Genomic DNA, 24,354 nt, shown 5'->3' with positions numbered 1-24,354 from the left:
TTAAGAAAACCGTTAATAAAATCAATAGGAACGGATACTTTTTTTTAACGAATAATAATTTTTTAAATCGTACTTCCAGTCGTCAGAAACAAATTACGATTGTAGTTTATAGATTTTTAAATTCTGTTGCGCTTTTATTACTTTTTCGATTTGCGTACGGGCACGAATTTACACATTTTTCCGGTCGATCGAACGAGCGTAATTGGCAACGTAGAACGTAGAATGGCGATAACGGATCGTAGAATGGTGATGAATGAACTCTGCGTATTTCATTCGGATAAGGATTCTAAGGTGAAACAATTTCGTCGAAAAATTCATTATTATTTAACGCTTTCGTAACCTTTTGGGCTAACAAATTTTTTAAATAAAAATTACCTTGCCTCGAAATCTTCCTGCACGTTAAAACCAAATACCCTTCCGGTATAACTTTTTTATTCCGATTATCCCCGAAGCCACAATTTTTGTAAAAGAAATATTCTACTATTAGAGGTTGTCAGTGAAAAGTTTAGATTAAGTTCGGCCGGCCGCTAACGTAAGAAAATAGAAATTCTCTCTCTCTCTCTCTCTCTCTCTCTCTACATATATAGTTAACTTTTCCATCGTGCACAACAGTACTTTTCTTCAAGACGACAAGTTTTTACTCTTCGTAGTTTAAATACGAATACCCTTTTTGTGCCAAGCATTAAAAAAACTTTTTAACAGAACACCAACGTCATTTACTATTCGGCGGTACAGAACCGAGTAGTGTTTAAACTATTGTTCTCGGTTTAAAATGTCCGTTACGTGAATAATAATAATAATTTTTCATTAATTATTTTTTTATAACTGGATTCTGGGTATCTACGAGACGTTTTCAATAATCGCGCAAAATTTCAATTTTCTAGGTTCTATCTTTTCTAGATTCAACCCGTATCGGTTGTAGAGTGTAAAAAAGTAGAAATACATTTTACACCCGATTCGAGGCTAATTAAATAAAATAAAAACGGAATCACCTCGGATACTCAAATGAAAGTACATATCGATCGGGGTATTTAATTCGATCGGTAAGGTTAGCGACTCTTTGGACGGATGTTCATCGTTTATCATCAAATCAACAGTCGCCTAAAAATTCGACGTGACAATAAATTTAATAAAACGATCCGATCCAGCGAAACCAACAAAATATAAATTTAATATAAATTCCTCGCAGATAAAAATCAATGGAACGATTAAAAAGAAACAGAAATATAGATCCAAGAAAAAACTAATAGGTCGCTGAAAAATTTGATGACCTTTAAAAAAGTATATACGAATATTTACACTCGTCGACCGAATTCACGACGAAAGTTAAGTTTATTTTTTTGTACTAAAAATATAATTTTAAAAGGGGAATCGGGAAAACAAAGCTTTTTTAACAACTATTCAAGAAATGTCACCTAAACCTACGACTGGATTACTTTTTTTTTATCGCAAGACAAAAATCAAACAAAATATAGATACGCTTTTTTTACAGAATAACTTTTTATACGATATTTAAATAAAACATTACACAACGAGCCTATAATGATAGTTATCGAAGCACAAGCGCGAAGTTACGACACAAGCCCTTGGAGAACGTCATAAACTTCGCAATTTCATACCGTACTGTGCCGAGAGTATATTGGAATTATCGATTTCAATCGACGATAGATTATATCGTTTACGGAATTTATTTTTAATTTTTCAAAACGTACATTAAACGATACATTTTTGCGACAATAGTTTATTAATCGTAAGATCTGCCTTTTCTTTAACGAAGATCGGCGTTAAAAACGTTTCTTCACTGGACTCCCAACATAATTAACAAAAGGATAAACAATGTAATGTTCAAACGTAGTCGCTTATCGGTGTACTTTCAATTAACCTCTGCTTGCTATCTACTCGATCGGATTAAAATCAGCTGATATCTTAAACAATACTCGCTTCTGATCGGTCAGCGGTTGAAAACAGTAAGATTTTGATCGGTTGACCGCCTGTATTATAATGGAACTCTGTTTCATAATTACCCTCGTTATGACGCAGGTTCCATCCGCGTAATTCAAACGTTATAATGCAACCGAAGACAAATAGGTTTATCGTTTAAACAAACGCTCTGTGAAAACGATTCGATGCGCTTTAAATGTACAAAAATAAGCTTTCGAATAGCCTCAACCGTCACAATTACATCGTTCAAAAGAGTAATTTGAATCGGTACTAACGGAAAAAAAAACAACTAGCAGGTTAGAAAAAAGTGTCGGTTAAAATAACTATAAACAAAAATCGGCAAAGCAAAATCTGAAATCTAATGTAACGTTAAAAAAATCGGAAGACTTTCGTTCGTTTTTTTCTCATTATTTTAAAGAACAACAGAAATTTTTAAAATGTACTTTACAAAACCGGCCGAAAATGTCATTCGGATTATAAATTAATTCGGCAGGATTAACTGTTTAGAGTTTACAAAAAGTTAAATACTGACGTTCTCCAAATTTGTTTAATAAGTTTTTATCCGGTAACAATCCGTTAGACGTTTATAACAGAACATATATTCTTTGTACTGACGTTTCATTTTATTTATTACAACTTTACCGGTTACAGTGTCCAGAAACCGAATGATATCGGAGCCCAGTCGCTGATCGATTATACCGATCGAGCCTTTTATTCTAGAAAACACCTTTCATAATAAAATGTATCACTTTAAATAAAAAAATTAACCAAAACTAGCATATATTAATACCATATCAAACAAAATATATCCTCGGGTTCGACTAAACGTAGCCGAGTATAATTATAACGACTATATAAGTATAAGTACGGAAGAATAATGATTTAAAACAGAAAAAGGAAAACTCTGCGAAGAAATGACAATGAATTTACTAAAATTTTAAAAGTAATTAAAAAGCAAAAAAGGTTTTTACGTACAAAAAAAAAACCGTTTGTTTTTCTATAACAATGATACGATCGAAAAAAGTTATCTTCGGTAATGTTTTATTTACGTTAAATTATAGAAACTAAAAGAAACGCTATAAAAAAAATTAGGTGAACACTATCATACAGAAATTAAAAAAGGAAAAAGAAAAAGTTTTGTAAATTAAATGATTCCAAATAATATTAGTCAAAAAAATGGATAATAGTTTTCTAAAATTTTTACAAACATCGAACTGAAACAGATAACGTTTTTCCCTTACTCCCCTTCGCCGGTCCAGCAATTAAGCATAGAGGCTGTCCTTTCTACTTTAACAGCCCTTCCCTCCTACCGACAGTATGCTCGGCATAGCAGGTCGCGCAGCCGGTCAGATCTTTATTTTATACTATATTAGTAAGCAGTTACTATTAGCAACCCATTAGAGTACCCCGCTTCCAGTACGGTTTTTTAGCGGTGTTCCTATATGAGGCTATCCGGTTGAAGCTATCACTCGCTTTTTGCACAGCGGCATTCACCGTATCCTCAACCTCTGCTTCAGTATAGCCGGTGACCAGGAGGGCCAGGTCGTCGGCATAGGCAACCGGTTCGACGTCTCCATCAAATTCAAGACGCAACAGCCCGTCGAAGGCAAGGCTCAAAAAGAGCGGGCCCAAGACCGAGGCCGACCTTTATTATTACGTTTAATTTATATTGTTTAGTCAGTAACCGGAGACAGGTGCAGCCCAGTCGCATCGCACAAAAAGTAACAGTGGCTGTGTTGGTTGAGCCACCGCGCCATATATCGCTCGCATCCCTTAAAAAATCGTAATTCATAAAAACCCGAAAATGGTTTTTAGATATTTATTTGAAAGTATTTACAAGTTCCAATCTAGTGAAAATCTCGTTTAGTATTGTCAGAAACAGGGAAAATTTGCAATCATTGTTGGAATTTATTTCTACCTTTTTTCACCCTTTCAAGATCGAATTTCGAGAAATCGGTTTTTTATATTTAAATGAATACTACACACACCAAAAATCTTTCCCAAGAGATAAAAAAAATGTAATTCTTTAAAATAGGAATTTCAAAAAACCTTTCTTATTGTGCACTTATGCCGTATGAAGAACATACAAATTTTCATCGATTTATTTTCAGCATTTTTTGCCGGGCGAATCAGTCAGGACAAGTTTACAGGTACAGAGATATATATTTATGTATACACAGGGTCGCAAATAAATATACACATCTTCTGAAAGGTTACAGCTATAAAATTAAAGATCTAATTGTTTGATTGAAGGAAGCCACTTTTAAGATTAATGAAACAATCGATAGGCTTGACAGTGTTTACTAGAGTATCGCAAATCTACACGCGATTTGCGAAATAGAAACCCGTTAATTTACCAGGCCGATTACAGCGCTCAAAACGTGACGCGACCTTATGGAAGAATATTTCCTTCTTTTGTTGCAGGTTAAACTGAGGAAAAACGGGTTAGACAACGCAGCAGTGGTGGAGCGGATGCACCACACAAGTCATCCATCAAGGGGCTATACGAGAAGTTCCTCGTGATAGGGAATGTGGCAGATGCAGCCAAAAGTGATCAACCGAAAGCGTGTACACCAGAAAAGTTCATCGACGTGCAAGCTGCATTATTCTGTTAGTCCCAAGAAGTCTGGGCGATGCCCATCTAGCCGGTCTCGTCTCTCCGTCGATAGTGCCCACACGGCATTGCGCAAGCGTTTAAAGATGCAGCCGTACAAAATTCGTGTTGTTAACTGCAGACACTGGAAAACGAGTAGCTTTGTGTCAGCGATTCAAGTCTTCTGTAACGCTAGACGGGGAAGAAGAACTCGACGATCGGTTTCGGTCTAACGAAGTACGGTTCCACCAAGATGAATAAGTGACTGCACAGAATTCACGCGTTTGGTGTAGGTAAAATCCACATCAGCTGCACGAGTTTCCTCAGCACGGATAAAAATTGGGTGTTTGATGTGCAACGTCATGTCATGTAAGCGAATTTTCTTGACATTCTTTCACCAACAGCGAACAATGGGCGCTACATACAGATGGCGCAACAATTTAAAAACACTATATCTGCAGACAGGCTAGATTGCACATGGTCTCAGCAGGATAATGCTACGGCTCAATCAGCCGATAACACCATAAAATTTTGGATCAATATTTTCATGGACAAGTGATTTCGAAGGGTTGTGGTCCCCTCGGTCTCCTGATTTGTCCCCTCCTGACTGTTTCTTGTGAGAATACCTTAAGGATGCCGTTTACAAAACTCATCCTAACACCGTTCCCGAATTGCAGAGCGAAATCGAACGATGTGTCGCAGAAATTCCTTAGCAAACGTTACAACATGCGATTAAGAACATTAAACGCCTTATTCCATCATGTGAATTGCATAATGGAAGCCACTTTCAACAACTATTGCGACAACTTAACATAACATTCAACAACTTAATCCTTTTCCCCATAATGTTGCCTCATTATTTGAACACTCTGTAGTACGGTGTGGTTTAGTACTAGAGGGATTGTCGGGCCGGTCATTCTTCTTTGAGGGAAATTTCACCGGCATCTCTTACAAATGCCACAAAATATTAATCCTGCTTACATACTACGAAGAAGTGTACTATTTTCAACAAGATGGGACTACGTCCCGCTATCATCGTGGCCTGATGAAATTTCCTGTCTGTACCTTTCTGAGCGACGGATAGCAAGAAGAGGAGTTCCAGTCTCCAATTTCTGACTTAAGAACCATGGAGTGCTACCTTTGGGGTTGTCAGAAGACAATGTGTACGCTAGAAACTTAAGGACACTGCAGCAGCTGATACGGCTAATTAAAAATGCAATGAATACGGTATCTTTAGCTACATTACAGTCTGCATGTCGTTTTGTACTAATCTGCTGCCATAATTGTATCGATGTTAATAGTGGTCGGTTTGAACATCTATACGTATAAGTTTAAAAAAATTAGTACAAACATTATGAATCTAATTGTTTTCTTTAATAAAATGTACTGTTTAAATAGTTTTTAGACACTGTATATCTTTTTTTTTTTTTATTTTTTTAAGAACATGTAACATGTACTTTAAAGTTCTTCTTTCTAGTAACATAAAAATAGTAAGTGTTAGAAAATAGAAAATCCGTAGAAATGCCGAGGAATTCAACAAATGATTTCGTTAAGATAACAAAAATTAAAATAACATACTTAAAATCAAACGTTAAAAATTATTGAATTTTCTTTAAATTTCAATTTTCTGATGTCGACTACGAATTAAAAAAAAGGGAGAAAATCTTCCGAAAATTTACGTCTTAATTTGGACTTCACATCTGAATTGAGAAGTATTATTTATGACTTCTTTAAGTTTTTCTTTGATTAAGTCGGTTTCGTTCGAAAGAACTTTGTTAGCAAAGGGAAAAAAACTGCTATCAAGCGCGATTTAAAACTCTTTAGATTGTTTTTCGGAGTTATTCAAGTACGTTACGGAGGAAGAACTAAAGACTAAGTTCTCTATTAAAAAAAAACTGTCATTCCGGTAACGAATATAAATTCCAAATTTAATCGATTTATAAATAACAACGATATACTCGTACACACACACACTCTGTTGTAAAAGCATCAACGGGGAAGAATGCTGATAAATGCACAGACGCAGAAAGTAAATACTTCTACGTATAAAAAGATATTAAATATAGAAAAGCGTGGGAAACAAGAAATAAGACATGAATTAAAATGATTTTTTTTTTATTACTAGAGTACATATGAGAAAAAAATGAGATTGAACTACGTCTTAAATAATATAACGATATCGTAGTAATTAAAAAATATATAACATCCCTTAATATTATAACAAAAATAATAATGAAATATATGCAAACTCGGATTAAATATATATATATTCTACATTACAAATAAATTATATTGTCAGCAAATTTATGATATCGATCAGCAATAAACAAAAAAGTACTTTACATCAGCAGAAAAGAAGAGTATACGTAACGTTAGCAAGTTGAAAAATTAATACGATAAAAACTAACAGACATCTGTTGAATTTTTACGATATTCACGTAAGTCTTAAAACCGGATACCTTAACCGTCCTTTATTTTTTTCCAACCGAGTGAAAAAAATATATAAAAAATGTATTCGCAAAAACCAAATAAAATAAACAAGAATAATAAAACCTTCCCGATTATTACCTGCTTTAACCTGAGTTTTAAAATAGTTTTTACTTCAACTAGTAACTTACTTCACAAAGATTAAAAAAAAAGAAAAAAAAAAGGTTAAATTTATCTCTTACCTTATAGGGATAAAAAGTTAACTAGTTCCATCTTAATAACATCATTTTGAAGAAGATATATAACTTCTGGGAATCCGGAGGTGTATTATATCCTTAACCCGTTTAAAAAAGGTCGGAAACCATTCCCGCACTCTGTTTATAAAATAACAAAGTATATCGGTCAAAACGAAAAAAATTACAAAGATATTTATAGTACACGCGCGATAATCACGTACACCCGACAAGAGAAATAGATCGCTCACGAGACCGGTGTTGCTGTTTTCAAGGTAACGTACGTCCTTTCCGGGCTTACTGAGAAATGGGAGAACCGAAGGGGTTTCCCGGTCGCGTTCTTCAAAGGGCCCGTTGAAATCACAGCGTTCGGTTTTCGATTTTTTTTTATGAAGGTATCGCTCTTTTTTCGAAATTAAATATTTAATTTAATATTAAATTTAAAATTTAATATTTTCGGGATCGAAATAAAAAATTACAAAGAATCCGGAGAAGGTAATTTTTTATCAAGCGCAATATCTTCACCCGTACCAAAAAAGGACGACCGGTAAATTACCAAGAAAGGGCGGATTCGGACGCGCAAAAATTCATTGAAAGTACGTACATCTAAAAGCTAATTTTTAAATCTCTTATACGTTAACGAAAACCTTCGTACTTTAAGTGAAATCGGTCGATATATACGCATAGAGAGGTATGAAACTCGGGGATGAAATCCATCGTATCCAAATAATCTACGCTTTAAACTCTTTGAATCGATCGCAATTTAATATCTGAACCCCAGGACGATTCAAACTAACGATTTAAAAAATTTATTTTTATAAAAATCCGCTACGTTATCTGCCAATCAGACGGTTCTGCAGAAGATTGATCGTCCATCGATTATACGAGTAATAGTATAACCGTAATAGTGAAGTCCTAAGGAGAGGACGTCCTCGATTCCCAGATTTAAACATACGAATCTTCATTCTCGGCATTTTAGGATATAATGAACAGTGTTCAAATAAAAAAAAGGTCCGGTACATAAACTAAAGCTATATCGACCGTCTACAGGCACCGCCAATCGCACCGTCGAGATAATTAATTTTTAAACTACGAATAAATTTCACTTATTTAACGTTCATTTCTACTACTTTCATTTTTTTTTGCGATGCAGATTCTTAGTAACCAATCCCCTTGGCCAAACCGTTACGATCCCGACAGCTGCCATATCCTTTAAGATCGTTTATTATTTTTCTTCGGGTCGCTAACGGCTCGTTATCGCACATAGCGCAAAATTTTAAGACCGTTTCAATCGACCCTTCTTCACTACCTTTGTTTGCCCACTTAATCTTCACTGACACCCCTCGCGGCCGTTTTTAAAGTTCTTCGAATCGATCTCATCTTTAGATGTTGCTATTCTGTTTTGTAAATATTTTAACTTTTAAAATCTTCAGTAAATACGGTATCGTTTCACTCGTTCGATTCTTCCTTCTTTTACGAAAACGAGCGACGGATTATCGTCTTCTGTTCTTCGATACTTTTCCTTTTCGTTCACTTTTATTCGATATTCTGTCTTAATATCTTTAAATTCTGAAATCATACCTCGAATATCCCGCTCTTCGTCTCCAAAAAAATTCCTTGTACGATTTATTGTCGTTCTTTCGACGCCGATTCCTTCAACTTCTTCCTGATCGCGAGTTAAATCATCCTTTATTTTCATAACCGTTTTCCGATTTCGGTACGATTCTTTAATTAATTTTTTTTCTTTCTTTGGGTTTTTCTTTTACAAATATTTCCATCGATTGTTATCACATTCGTCACGGTCGAACCTTTTCTGTATTATTATACCTAAAATATTATTTATAGAAACCAAATTTTTGTTACCTATCAAAACACTCGACGTTTTTGGCTAACGTATTGCGATCGGCTAAATGTAGCTGTAAGATTCTTACGGAGTTCTTTCTTTTATCGCGTGCAAAATAAAAAACGCTAGTATAAAAGTAAAATATATCCAACGATTCAGAGAAATTCAAAGTATTCTTACCCGTTACGTACGTTTGCAAACGATGACAATTACGTTTTCTAAAAAAATACGCACAGGTATAAGCTCTACATGAAAAAATATCAAAACTGTTACGTACAAGACAGCGTTCTACAAACAGGTATCTACAAATTCGTTGGAGATAATATTTTACATATAAATTCGAATACTTGACATTCATCGATAAAATACATACAGAAACTAATATTTATATTATTCGATTAAAGGAAACACAATTATATACAATAATGCAAAATTATCGATAACGTTTTACACATAAAAGTATGAAATATGTTAACGATAAGGCATGTTTCAACATTATTTTGTACGGATTTTAATTTACAAAAAAGAAATGATGCGACCTGTAATTACCCTACCGATAGCGTAAATATTATGTCACAATGACAATGTAAGAATAATAATAGAAATAATTAAAACTAAATTACGTTTAGAAAAAAATATTACAAAATACATATGTCAGTACCACTTCGAATTTTTTTATCATTCAGGTTCGAAGCGGTTCTCTACTGCACCTTTAACCTCGACGTAACAATTACAACCTCCATCCTCTATTAACCGTTTTATATATTTCAATCTACGTTTTCCCCGGCGGTTTTTATCTTCACATCGTTAACCGTACCAGAATATCTTAATTCACAACCCGTCGACAAACTTCGCCTCGCTACAAGATCGCCGCAAATTCTTCTCGGGAGTTCTTCGTAACGAATTTAATCGACCCGCCCGATTTCAACACCCTCTTGTAATGCGTTTCAAATTTATTATTCTTTTTCACTAGTTTAAATAGCTTCGAACGGAATAAATAAGTTTATAAATTTATTTTTAATTCGTAGATCCGTTACGAGGCTGCAGAGCTTCGCAATGGAAGTATGGCAGCTGATATGGGGCACCACGACTGAGGAAAGATCCCTGTACAAGTTTATACGGGATCTGGAGGGATGGTATGCCTCGAGTTCGTTTTTAAGGGCAACGGGTGCCCAGGTGCTCATCAACCATGTTAATTTGAACCAATGTCTGTTTCGGTTCCGCCTTCCAGCTGATGAGCTGCGCGTCTGCGGGGAGGTCCAGTCAAATAAAAACGTGATGTTTGAATGCCCTGCTTCTGTTGGGTGGGGGGAGGGGGATACAGAGACCGGACCACCCTGGAACTTAGAGGTCAAAGGAAAAATTGGCCACTCACAAGCAGAGAGTCAATATGACGACAGCCGCATTGTCGAACCGTGTGGGAGTTTCTTGATGCTGTTACTATGTTCAACCGACATAAGTACTTTACTTAAGGAAAGACTCCTACGGAAATATATGGCAGCTAATTGCTGTCAAAGTAAATTTTAATTTACGGATGTCATATATATTTTTAGTAGTTGACGGGGTGCGCCTACCCATTTTAGTAAATATATGACAAGTGAGCGGTTGAAACACGTAAGCCGGTAATGCATGGCACCGCGTTTAGGCCGCTCACGCTGTTAGGTAAGCTCTAAGAACTATTTAGGGTACTGATCGCTAAACTGTTTCGTGGCTAAGTAGCCGTTTGCGGCACAGATATTCGGTCTTATGCTTTAGTGCGACCGAATGGGGTGGTGGCGGGAGAAATGCCAAGAAAACCAATACTATATAAAAAAATCCGTTACGATGGATCCAGCTAATATTTGATATCATCACGCCAGATATATTACAACAGATCATGATTACTGAGCTGACCAGGCTCCCCGAAAGAGCTACCAGACATCACCCTGTCTATTAGTGGTCTTCCGATATTGCGGATCAACGCAGGGTTCTGCAATCCATGAAGAGGCGCGTGCAGAGACTTCGAACGAGAGCATACAGAGCTGATCGAGACCTGAACACGGCGATTACACAATACCGAGCAGCAAACTTCATGATTAAGCATGCAAAAAGGCAGAAGTGGAGGGAGCTATGCAGTGAACTAGATGCTTACCCCTGGGGACGGGCGTACCAGGTAGTCATGAGGAGACTGCGAAGACGGTTGCCCGTTCTTAATAAGATAGAAGCTACATGACACATGGAAACGCTTTTCCCGCGGGTTGATACGGTCGTCACGGAGCTAATACCTGGTGAACGCGGCAGGTTCACCCAGGATGAGGTGGCGACTGCGGTTAAAAGAGTAAAAAATAAAAATTGGGCTGGGACTTGAAGAACCAGGCGAATCCCGCTAATGATACTCCTGGATATAAGGAACGCTTTCGGTTCGGTACCTTGGCCAGCTATATTGAGGGCACTTCAAAGAAAAAATATAAGCGAGTACATAGTGACGCAAGTAGCCAACTATCTATCCGAGAGACTAACTGAAATCAATACGGTGGGTGGTGTGGTATGTCATCAGATCTTCGGTGGAGTCCCGCAGGGGTATGTACTCGGACCCCTACTTTGGAAATTCTTCTATGATGAAATTTTCCGATTTCAATTCCCGCCAGGAGTGAATGTCGTACGATACGCGGACGATATCTCGCTACTAGTGTAGGCCAGTACCTTAGATGAAGTGGAGGACAAGGGGAATATTACTTTAGAAATAGTTAATGAATGGCTCGTCAACAACAGTTTGCAGGTCTCTCCGTCCAAATGCAAGGGTATCCTCTTCACTGGTAGGAGGATACTCAGTAGATTAAATCTGCGCCTGAGAGGAGAGGCAATTGTCGAGGTGGAAATATCTAGGAGTGTTACTGGATAAACACCTCAAATACTCCAGCCATGTGGCCATGATCTGCGACAGAGTGGAATCCGTGCCATGCGAGGTCTCTTTGCGGGGCAAGGAATTCCACGTGCGTCGAAGAGGCGAGTTATCACCTCCGTGATAACATCGTCTCTGTTGTACGCCGCCCCGGTATGGGCTGATGCGGTTAATGTCCAGCGCAACAGAAGAAAACTGACTAGCAGTCATAGGAAGTCGCTGCTGGTAGTTTCAGGGTACCGAACGTTATCGTATGATGCACTGTGCGTGCTTTCTTCGGTGCCCCCGATAGAATTGCAGATTAAAGGACGAAAACTAAGGGCGTCCGGTGTAGCCAAAGATGAGGCCAGTTCTATTATACGAGAACAATGGAAGGTGGCATGGGCGGGTTCAGCAGTGGCCGCATGGACAAGAAGAATTATCCCGGACCTGGATGCTTGGCTAGATCGCTCTCATGTTGAATTAGATTACCACACAACGCAACTCATGTCGGGACATGGTGCGTTTGAACAATACCTGCAAAGGTTTGGCAGGAGAGAGTCACCGATCTGTTGTTACTGCGATGCGGTTGACGACGCCGAACATACTATTTTTTAGTGCAGACGATGGGAGGAACGACGTATAAATGTAGGACTGATGCATACCCTACCGGAGCAGCTCTCGGAGTGGCTCTTGGCTGTGTCCGGAAACTGCAATAAATTTGCAATATTTGCAAGAACAGTTATCAGAATAAAAAAAGATGAGGCAAGACGACTGGGATACTGAGGGGTGTAGTTTATAGTAGGGCTGGGCGGACAGCCCCGTTCCTGAGGGCTCACATGCCCTGGTGTGTGGGTTCCCGTGATGGAGCGGGGACTCCTGGGGTCCGTTAGGTGCGAATGAATGAAAAGACCGATACCCGGCCGGCGGTGTGGGTTCCCGGATACGCTTTGGCGGCTTCGGCTCCTGCGCCGTCGGTTTGAGGCTGGCAAAAGGAAAGACCGAGACCCGGTCTCCGGCGGGGGGGCTGGGAACGGCATAGCCGGGCCTGGTTCTTACGTTGGAGATTAGAGGCAGGCAATTAAAAGATCCGGAAAGGACACGTCCCCGAGTCGAGTATACTTAATTGAATGTCCGGTTCGGGGATGTAGGGCAAAAAAAAAAAAATATATTTGATATCAGCGGACCTCTTTTCTACACGAAAGTTGTTTCGCCTACGGCGTGAATATCCGATTTTGATGTCCGCATTACTTCCACTGTATAGTGGAATTTTAATCCCAAAATAACAATATCCTCCCGGCCTGTTATCTTTTCCTTATCTCCAAATTTAATTCCTCATTTTTCACTTTCATATCCGACTTTATATCTCTATTTGTTTAACAAAATTACGAGTATTTCAGGCAATACATCTGTGACGTATAGTCTTTTTCTACAATCGTTTTAGGTACTACTAAAAAAAAAACCTAACCGTGTTATCAGCTGATCCTAACGTTTCGTTTTTTTTCTCTCCACAAACAGTTACTGCAGGTTTCTATCTTCTATTCGATTCCCGTATCGCTTCTTTTACGTTTAAACTGAAAAGCAACGGGGTCAGATTAAATACTGTGCTGGCTGAATTAGGGATCGTATTATTCATCTTCTATTACCGTGCTTTATCGTTCGCTGCATGAAATTAAGAATATCATAGTAATTATTTTGGATTTTTTATTTGTCAAGAAATCCTATTTCGAAATACCAAAGATAACGCGGATCGATACACCAACGTAAAATTAATATTCTGTCGGTAAAGTGTTTAGGTAACAGTACTTTCCCTCCATATCTTTGAGATAAAAAACGGGTATTAAAAACGGGGTCGATAAAAGATTGTCGGCGGTAAGAAGAATTATAGTAATTTCGCGGGTCGCTTAATATGTAATAACTTTTTACTTCTCAGTGACGAATCGAAGCCGGGTAAACGGCATACTTAAAGGATGCGAGGTACGACTATCGATCAAAAATAATGATGTTGGCTACAAGGCTGTCCGCGGTCGAGAGATGAGTGAAAGCATCGACTGAAAACTGTGAATATTAGATGAATTTCAACGGTCTTGACAGGACGATAAGCGTACGTATATTCGGCTTCGTGAAGCCGCCCGGAACGCGCTACACGAGCCCGGCAAAGTAATCTTGTCGTTCTTGAGACAACAGAGTCGTTTTAGTAGCGATTATCAATAGTGTCGTATGATTTATAACCGCTACGATAAAGTAACTTAACGTAGTTGTATATGCTTTTTTTATTTACGAGCATCCAATTCCTTGAAAACACAACGACGTGTGTAAAATAAAACCGAACTAGTAGCTACACCGACAGGACTGCAGTAGCTTTAAAAGCGTGCCAAATTATAAGGAAAAAAGTTAGATGTACGGCAACAAGTTTAAAAAGACAAGTAGTTACGAGTGCAACACATTAGGGTTTTAACGGTACAGTATTATAAGGAAGAGAGTAAGATAAAAGGCTAAACGCTTAAGATAATTTATTATTATCGTTTAAACGAAAACAGATAATATAATACGGATAATATTAAAAATAAATAGGAAAGATAAGTAAAAATAGGTCTATTAAAATAAATCGTTATCTAAAAGGAAACAGAAGTAGCGGCCTCGCAATATAAGCGGCCCTGATACTAAAAATATATTCACGAACACTACGACACCCGTCTGTTCACATGTAAAAAGGGGGGAACGAACCGAGAGGCCAACAAAACGAATACAGCGTACACGCATGCGTTTCCATACCCTCTTTTCTTCGTCGGATATTTCCCCCGTCAACAATACATGCGTACATGCATTCGCCGTATAACGTTTCGTTCGGTAGGAAATGTTATAAAGCGAAAAAAGAGATTATATTAATTAAATCGTGTCGCTGAAGGTGATAATAAATGTTCTTCCACTTAACAGTAATGCGCGCACGTAAATATCAATTTACAGACTGCGACGTACATAAAAATTCATTAAAGGTCTGATAATTAAAGATCGCTGATTTCATAAGTAGATATTTTCCATTTTAAGTACTTTTCAAATATTCGAATAAAACTTTTCAAAAATACTCGCCCTTAAACGGTCGAATGGAATGTTACTTTATCTGTAAAAACCGACGAATCATTTATTTTACGTTTATTAACTTTTTTATTTTTAATAAAATTAATTTTAAAACTGATCGGTTAAAAATAGAAAATCGTTCTTGTAAATTAAACCCTTTACAAAGACAGTAAGATTATTTAAAATACCATACGAAATAACAAAATTACATACCGTTTAAAAAACTTCACCCGCGACCGATGTTTAATCGATTTCACGAAGGAAATCTCCCTACTTGAATGTACCCGTAAAATATGTGGGTATATACACATATTTAACCGGGTATAGCCCGGTTACAAACCTGGATCGACCGGCAAGGCTGTTGTCGACTGACGACGAGCCGGCCGACTGTATCGAACTGCCGATCTTTCTTATGAAAAGTCGAGTGCTAAGTCTCTGCTCCACCGCAATTAACTTAGGTACTGTTAAAAAAACATGTAAATATCCATAACATTTACAAAGATGCGAGATTGTGTGCACGCGTAAATGCGTGCGTGTGTTGTATAAAACGTAAATAGAAAAGGCGATGAAGGTCATAACCTCAAATAACGATTATTATTAATCTGAACTGTATTTGAAATATTGTGGTTGTTTACCGAGCAACAAGGTGATTTCTTAGTCGTTCAAATCCCAAATGTATGTATGCATATGAGTGCGCGCGCGCATATATATGTTCATATAAACAAATGAAAAGGATCGAATACTACCTCTACATTACATAAAAGTATAAATTTAGGTTCTCACAGGATAAATAAATCGATCGACCGAGAAAGAAACGCATATACATAAGAGTACAAAGTATAAGGTAGTAGCTATTCGGTCTCGGCCGAGCGAGGGGGAGCAACTTTACGATGAGTTGTAGGTGGTGTCGGCGAAGTGGGAGGAGTAAAATCGAGACTCGAGAGTAGGTCATCCCCACCGAAACCGAAACTATCGCGGGCGCTAACACTGATATATACGAACCGTGTGAGCACACCGAAATCTTCTTTCGATATACAGAAACATAATCGTACGTAGGACTTGAACCGTCGAATAAACAATAGAAATATACTAAAAAATAAATTTTACAAGATTAAAATAATAATTACTCGAATTAGGCACGCGTAAAGGTCGAGCAAAGATTTCTAGTTAATTTTAAAAAGCGTTAACCCTTTTTAAGAACGTTCTTTTTTAATTAGGTAAACTGAAAGATCTAAGACGATGCGCACTAAGAAACAGGCGACAAATATGTTGCAGTTTTAATTTTAAATAACCGTTCGATAACACAGGAATGCTTCGTAAACACTTTTAACGACAAAATGCAAAGGCGCATGAATACTCGCAACATTATCGTCCGGATTTAACAACGCTCGATAACTTTCGACAGAGTCGGATGAAAGATCGCCGACAACTTTTTCAATGGGATTATACGGACGTAAACCGTGAAATTCTTGGTAGTCGCGGGGAATATATGATCCTTAAGGCGACAGATTTTCAGAGCGGTTACGGAAAGCGTTCGACATAGAGAGGTTGTACGGAGGTGAAAACCGGAGACCTTTAGGCGACTTCCAAGGCGAACAAATTAATCCGAACGCAGTACTTTTAACAGAAAATTTTATTTTTAAAAGAAAAAAATTTAATAGCAAAATTTACTCGAATTAAATAGTTTATGTATCCTCCTTTATTTTGTATTACCTCATTAATCCTCTTTGGCATCGATTCCACTAAGGTAGATAGATAATTTTTTATTTCTTCGTATTGAAACCAAACCTGTAACTAATAAGGTCAGTTTTTGTGCTGCGATTCATTTCCCAAGTCTTTTTTTTTATTACGGCCCATAAATGTTTTGGTTTTTGAAGAAATCTTTTGCTTTCTTTGACGTGTGACACGGTGCAAGGTCCTATGGTAAAATATGTTCTGAATTCTTCTGCTCAAGCGAGACTATTTTCTTCGGCATATGTTAATGTATCGGGCCGATTTCGTCATCCCATCCGCAGGCAAAAGTCCTCCTGTCCCTTCATGTGTAAAACATCCCCAAAACATCGTTTTGGAAACGAGTCTCGTCTGAAAAATTAACTTTTTTCCGCATCTCAAAGTCCATTCTTTCCATTCCGTTCCTTTGCTCGCTGAAGTCTTAACCCGTGTCAAAAACTGCTTCTCTAGGTTTCCGAGCGATTCTTCCCGCTACCAACAATCTTCTACGAACTGTCATATCAAAAACATTAGTCCCACCGGCTCTCCTCAAGTCCCTGTTCAGGTCAACAGCTGACAATCGTGGATTAATTTTGCTTTTTATTATTAGTAATCGATCCTCTTTGGAGAGTAGGAACCTGTTTCCCTAAACCTTTTCACGATTTCATTTACAGTACCTAACCCCATATTACACTTACCGGCAATCTGTCTTCGAGTCATTTGGGTGTGTTGGAACAGAGCAACAATTTTTTACCGCTTTCGTGTGGTTGTATCCATTGTATTAACTAGAAACGAATAACAAACTTATAACAGAAACTCAGAAGGTCACCAAAATCTACGACAATGAATTATAAAAGCGCTAAAACCAACCGATTAGTATACTTTTTATACATTTTTGTACACGAACAACATAGCCCGAAACACCAAACGGCAAGCAGAATGAAAATTCCCTTTGTTTGGATTAATTTATTCGCTATTGTATTTCTTACGCTATATAAATTTTTTTTTATACAAACTTATTTCTAAAAGTTCATACTCAACAGAATAGCTATTATTATTTCACATCACCTAAGAACCTTTGGTCCGTCTAGAATATTTATAGACTAATTTAGATACAACAAGCGACTTTAAACGATAAAACCGTAACTTTAAATTCCAAGAATTACAATAAGCGATTACACCAGGAAATGAGATTTTCTAACGCAGAGCGATATAAAGGAGCTCTCTTTCTTTGTAAGATATAAAACGATCCGGAAATAATCTTGAATTTTTTTTTGCAAATTATGAGATACACGAGGCGTTCCCACAGCAAATCTTAAATTTCTTTTCATTAGGGTCTTCGCTATTTAAGGAAATTAAAATTGTTCACGGCATACATTTCAGGCGGTCGATGCAAAATAATCGATCGATAGCGTACTGCGAACCTATCGGTCAAATATATCCCCTCATGTAACAAAGGACCACATGCAAAACGGACGCCTGCAACACAGAACGGGTCCCGAATAATACGGATATCGGACGGGGTCGTTTATTCTGTCTGAGGATAAAGCGTCGCTGTTCGCTAAACCTTACCTTGAACTATTTGAAACCTTACCTCGCTGCGGTGTTCAGGGGGTGTCGGTAGTACTGTCACTGTCTTCGGGTATCTTTAGAAAAATCGTATCCTCGGAATCCCTGCGTTTCGATAAGCGGCGAATCTACCTGCGGACCGATTTAGTAACTCTGTTTCTAAATCCGTGTACAAAAATACCGACCCGGATCTGATGTACTTTCGTTTAATGTCGGGCCTTCTAAAAAAAAGGTATAAGGGCCTTCTAAATAGGATATATATGTTATTATTCTATCAAATTGTTTTTTAGCTTTTAATTTCTTCGTAGAACAACTTAAACTCTCTTTAACTACCCTCTTATACGAAAATAACTAAGATTTACGCGAAAAGAAAACCGAATTTCCTCTAAAGACGATTTCTTTTTCTAACTAAACCGAACAAAAAAAAGGTTAAAAAAAACTTATTTCGAATTAATAATCGAATTATACGAAATAATAGGCTTAAAAGAGACCGTAAAAAAGGAAAACTTGTCGACTTATCTAAGACGATCCGATGCTAGGAGGGACAATTTTAATATAAAGCGGTCGGAAACGTCCGAGACGGACGGATAAATAAAAAAATGCCAAAATGCTGTCGCGGCCGGTAAATGTAAACATAATATTACTAAATTTATAATAAAAATAGCAACTAGTTCAGAAAAAAGCTAAACTGAAGTGGAAGTAAATTAAAAATCAACATTACAGTCCTTAAATTTAATAATAGCGACATAATAAAAAAACCGAGAGGTCTTCAATTAATTTTTCAAAATTCATTACTATTGTAATATACATACAAAATAAATAATCCTTTCGTAAAACTAATTTTACGCGATGAGAATTTAATAAAATTAAAATTTAATTCCCAGGCGACCCAAATAACACATGACAAAAGAGAAAAAGTTAAATAATTCAGATCGAACTAGCCGAAAATCAGCTAGAGTTTACCGAGAAGTACAAATAATTTCCGTTGTTTAAAGCAAGCTAATGGAATCGATAATAAAAAAAACCACGCTAAACTATTTTTCGTTTTAATTTCAATAAATTGGACGATAAACTAGTAATTAATTCAAATTAAAAACTGTATAAAATAAAATAAAATTGACTGTACGCGTTAACGTCGCAAATTCGATGGCAAGTTACGAGAAAAAAATTTAACTCTTTAAATATTTCAACGAAGTAAAATACTTGAAAATGTCGATATTTTATTAATTATTAACGTCAAGTTTTACGGTACAAAAAAAACAACACGTAACACGTTTTACGAAACAATTTTTAAAACGATTTCAAACGACGTTCAAATAAAAAGAGAAAAATGTTATTTGTTAACCGATAACATTAAAATAAATATAAATGTAAATAAAATAAACGTATAAATAAATCTTGGAACTGTAACCGAGTGAATCACAATTAATACTAAACTGAAATACTGAACGTCCCGATTAACCGTGCAACCGAACAAAAGCGTCTGGATCTCGCTCTATGAAATACTATTTAACTTGTTTTTTGATGTTATCAACATCGGAAACTAATAGCCGACTTTAATATTTCATTTAAGAAGAAAATGAAAAATTCTTCCTCTGAGGATTTTAATTATTAGACACCTCTTCACAGAATCTATTACCCTTCTTTATTTATGTTAGTGTTACCCTTAATTCTAATTATCTATATTCTATCGACTATAATTTTATATTTCAAATCTTTCTTTTCACAGAGGTTATTCTAACCGGCCCGATCATTTTAACTATTCTCGCCGTCCGTATTCAAACATGACATTCACTATCTTTTTCGGTTTCCAGGTTTCATAACGGTCCGTGCATACATCCCACGTAGTCGTAGTCGTGCCGTTCCGTTTTCTCGTTACATGAAGCTTTTCCTTCGGACCCGTGAAAAGGTTATTTTACCGCAGTAAAATCGTTAACACTACGACGAACGCTACCTAATGGACCGACCCTTTTTTGTGCACGACGTACTTTAACTCCACACCGAAAAGCTTAACCCGAGATAAAATTTCTATTCTAAATATAACATAAGACGGTAGGTAACGTTTTTCAACCGATCAGTCAGCGTAATCGAAAACGAAACTATCTAATATCTTTGACATACATGCACGTCAGTTCGGGAAAAATTGCGCCTTACTTCTTAACAGTTAATTTAAACTTTTCTCGGTAGATTCTTACTAAAACGAAGATAAAGTATTATCTTTAATTTTAATCTTTAGTATTCCAAACGTTTAAACACGATTTTAAAAAATACACAAAACGTAAAATAATTGAAATCGTTAAGAGAAATAATAAAATTCAAACAAAACTAAAACGTTTTCTTTTGAGTACGACACATATGTTGACAGTATCGATAAAAAGATTACGATAGAAAATATATTTTATAATAATTAATGTTACAAGAAAATTCACCGCGCGCACAAATACGCAGACATATTGTCAACCGAATTCTCATACGTCGCAGCATTAGCGACGTATGAGTAACTATTAGTGTGCGATACCGGTTTAGTGAAGTACTTACTACCTCCTTCTTTCTTTTCCTGTTTAGCCTCCGGTAATTACCGTTCACATAATACTTCCCAGGATGATATGTACGAGTGTAAATGAAGTGTAGTCTTGCTGAGACGTGCGGTTAATTGAAACCGAACCGTCAAAGAACACCGGTATCCACGATCTAGTATTTAAATCCGTGTAAAAACAACCGACTTTACTAGGACTTGAACGCTGGAATTCTCGACTTCCAAATCGGCTGATTTGGGAAGACGCGTTCACCACTAGACCGACCCGGTGGGTAAGTACTACCTACTAGAGAAACTAAATCGTTTCGGTCCGACCCATTCTTCTGGTCTATAAATCACATTATCGGTAAACCTCGACGTACCGATCTATTCTAATGTCCCCCTCTATAACTATTACTCTAAATGCACCGCTCGGTCTACATTTTTTTACAAAATCATTTGTAAGATTAATAATTTTTTTGTAGACGTTTAACGGTTTCAGAATTTTTCTTTTCCAAAAGAGAGTTCGTTTTTCTTCCTTTGAGTGTTTCGATAAAACGATCGACAACTTCATTACTTCTACACCGCACCGGTTTGTACCGTAAAGTTACCGTTGTAATTTCTATATAAAGTATCGCAGCGGTTGCCGGCCGGTGTGCCGTAAAAGTTTACAATTTAAAAAAAAATTTACTCGATTCAGAAAATCTCTTTACAATGTAGTTTATACTTACCGTGAAACCTAGAATTCGGTAAAATTTATTTTGAGACGGTTTGTACCGATCGATACATACAACAATGCCGAGTCCAATTTTTTTCCTGCCGACAATTTTGAGTGACAGTGAATACCTATAAGGATGCTAGTTTAGTCTTTCCATTTTGGAATAAACCGAGCATTTTTGATCACCACTATGAGGGATTTATCTCTCAGCATAGGGTCCTTTCAAGACCGAGGGAAAGTTTTGAAAACAGCTTAGACAAAAATAATAAAAAATGCCTGAAGTTAATAAAAGAACACCTAAATGCTTATATACTTATATACTTCAGTAACAAAATACTTTCGTACCTTGTACGTTTCAAATTTAGATAATTAATTTCTCCTTACGGTACATCAAAATTATTCATTTTGCGCTCAAGATTCGAAAATAAAATTTGTAAACGTAACTTCAATAAACATTACAAGATTTGATTACGTAACAAAATGAATTTGAGTACGCTAAGATGAAGTTCCATCACTACTCTTTTCAAAACGCATTTTTTGACCTCTGTATAATGTAAAATAAGAATGCGACAGCCACGGAAAAAGTGACGGAAATGGCCTTTTTACCGTTTGGCATGTTAGAAAACAGTCTATTACCCAGGAAAAAATCTTTTAAAAAATCTTACAAAAAAATATTTTTTGGCCGCTACAAGTTGAGTAGTTATCGTATACAGAATGTCATCAAAATCAAAAATAGCGAATCGATAAAATTTTTGAAATATTGTTGACTTAAAATGAAATACCCCGTTATGATTTTACCGCGTAAAAATAATAGTTTATTCTGAATTCTGTTTAATATTTCGTTCACCAGTTTACAAAATAAATTAATACAGCCTGCATCGTCCTTCCTAAAAATATTTTTAAGCTATTATTTAAAATCGCACAAAAAACGCGAGTTAGAAAAAAAAATTAAACTTAAATACGAGATAAAACTAAAAAAATTGAGTTATCACAATAAAATGAAAAAAATGATAAAAACTACACTTAAATAAATACATACGAAGAAATGAAAAAGTAAATAAAATAAAAAATCCATCATCGATCATGATGTGTCTGTCAATGAGGGACTAATGATTAATGCAATAAGGAAAGGGTACGGAAGAGAAACAGAAAGAGAGAGGGAATGTGTAGGCGGGTGAGAAATAAATAAATGAAAGGAATACCGCTTGAAAGAGTGAAGAGGTAGGAACACTGTGAAGAAGCCGAAGGGTGTAATGCAAAGAAAAAAAAATAATGACAGGGATAAATGATAAAAGATAAATAGGATAGTGAGGGGTGGAAACAGTCAAGAAGGTAAAAAGGTAACGAGCAATAAAGCGAGTGAGCCGACGAGAGTGAATTAAAAATGTGACAAAGATATAACGATTTTGTGTTGAAAAGCGAACGGCGTAAGGTGAAGGTACGTCGCCTATATTACACCGTCCACAGGCCGCAAATAACTTTCATGTTTTTTCAGTCGATCAGGAAATCTTACCCGATCTCACTCGAACATCTCTAGTATGTCGGCCGGTCTCGCTGAATTCAGTCGTGTTACCGACTGTTTAACTTACTGTCGAAAGCTACTAAATAGTAAACTCGATCAAAGTATACCGAAAACGATTAAAAAATCGTTATAGTTACGGAAACTTAATTTATACTATTTAAAATTCTTAAAACTTCTCGTTAAAAATAAGTTAACGATGAAAAATAATTATAACGAAACGAACAAATTACATAATCGAGTTTATTCTAAAAATTAAAAACAACTTTACGTCTATACAAAGGGCTAAATTAGAAAATAAGAAAACGCTCAAAACACCTCTGTAAAACCTTACTTAACATCTGATGTACTTTTCAGCGTTTTCTATTTTTTTTTAATTCCTTCAATAATACTCTCGTACAAGTTTATTTGTACAAAAAAGAGCCGATAATCTTTACTCTAATATATTCGACGGTTACATTTTTTTTTGCGTAGCTGATAATGAACGATATGTACTGTGATACTTACTGGGAGCTAAAGAAAAAGGCTGATAAGCGAGAAGTGAAGAGTTGCTGTCGACCAGCCTAAGGTCATAGCCCACCGGGCTGGTCCAGTGGTAACTCATCATCGTAAATCAGCTGATTTCGAAGTCGAAAGTTCTAAGATTCAAATCCTAGTAAAGGTTACTTTAATACTAAATCGTGGATACCGGTGTTCTTTGGCGGTTGGATTTTAATTAACCACACTTTTCAGGAGCGGCCGACCTGAGACTGTACAAGCCTACACTTCATTCGCATTCATATATATCATCATTTATCCTCCGAAGATTACTTTACGGTGGTTCCGGAGACTAAACATAAAAAGGAAGCCTAAGGCTATTAACCGAAGAAGAAGAAGAAAAAGATTTTTAACAGATTCCATCCGAATAAGAACAACTGCTATTCAATTTATTTACAAAAACCGACGAAAGAAAAACTTAATTATCGAAAAAAAACAACAATTTTGCATTCTAGATTACATTATTACTACGTTTACATTCTAGAGAAAATCGTTTAATTTTTTGCAGTTATAAAACGTCACTGCTTGTCGTACGAGCAACGATTGTTATATATCGATAAAACTAAGAACATAAAGAAAAGCATAAGAACTAAGAAAATTAAGGGCGCGGATTTTTAAGAAAACGGGGAGCCTCGAAAGACATCACCGAGCCTTGTTATTTTCTACTGATACACTACCACGGCAAAAATTGAACGTCGATAAATCAAGCTGTTTTTACAGACCGACAGATTTAGTGGTAATCCATCTACACAGTTTCGTGTTAAATTTTAATTGTGTTCTCCAGGAATCGAATAAACGTTTGCAAGGATTA

General features: G+C 36.5%; 1 protein-coding gene across 3 annotated transcripts in view; it reads right to left on the bottom strand.

Moving 5' to 3' along the window:
• EcR (Ecdysone receptor) overlaps positions 1-24,354 on the bottom strand; it is a 481,482-nt gene that overhangs the window by 343,681 nt on the left and 113,447 nt on the right. The window lies entirely within an intron of this gene.

Source organism: Lycorma delicatula, chromosome 13 (genome assembly GCF_047948215.1).
Source record: "Lycorma delicatula isolate Av1 chromosome 13, ASM4794821v1, whole genome shotgun sequence".
Classification (NCBI taxonomy): Eukaryota; Metazoa; Arthropoda; class Insecta; order Hemiptera; family Fulgoridae; genus Lycorma; species Lycorma delicatula.
Note: the sequence above shows the minus strand (reverse complement) of the source record. Positions and strands in the feature narration are given on the sequence as shown.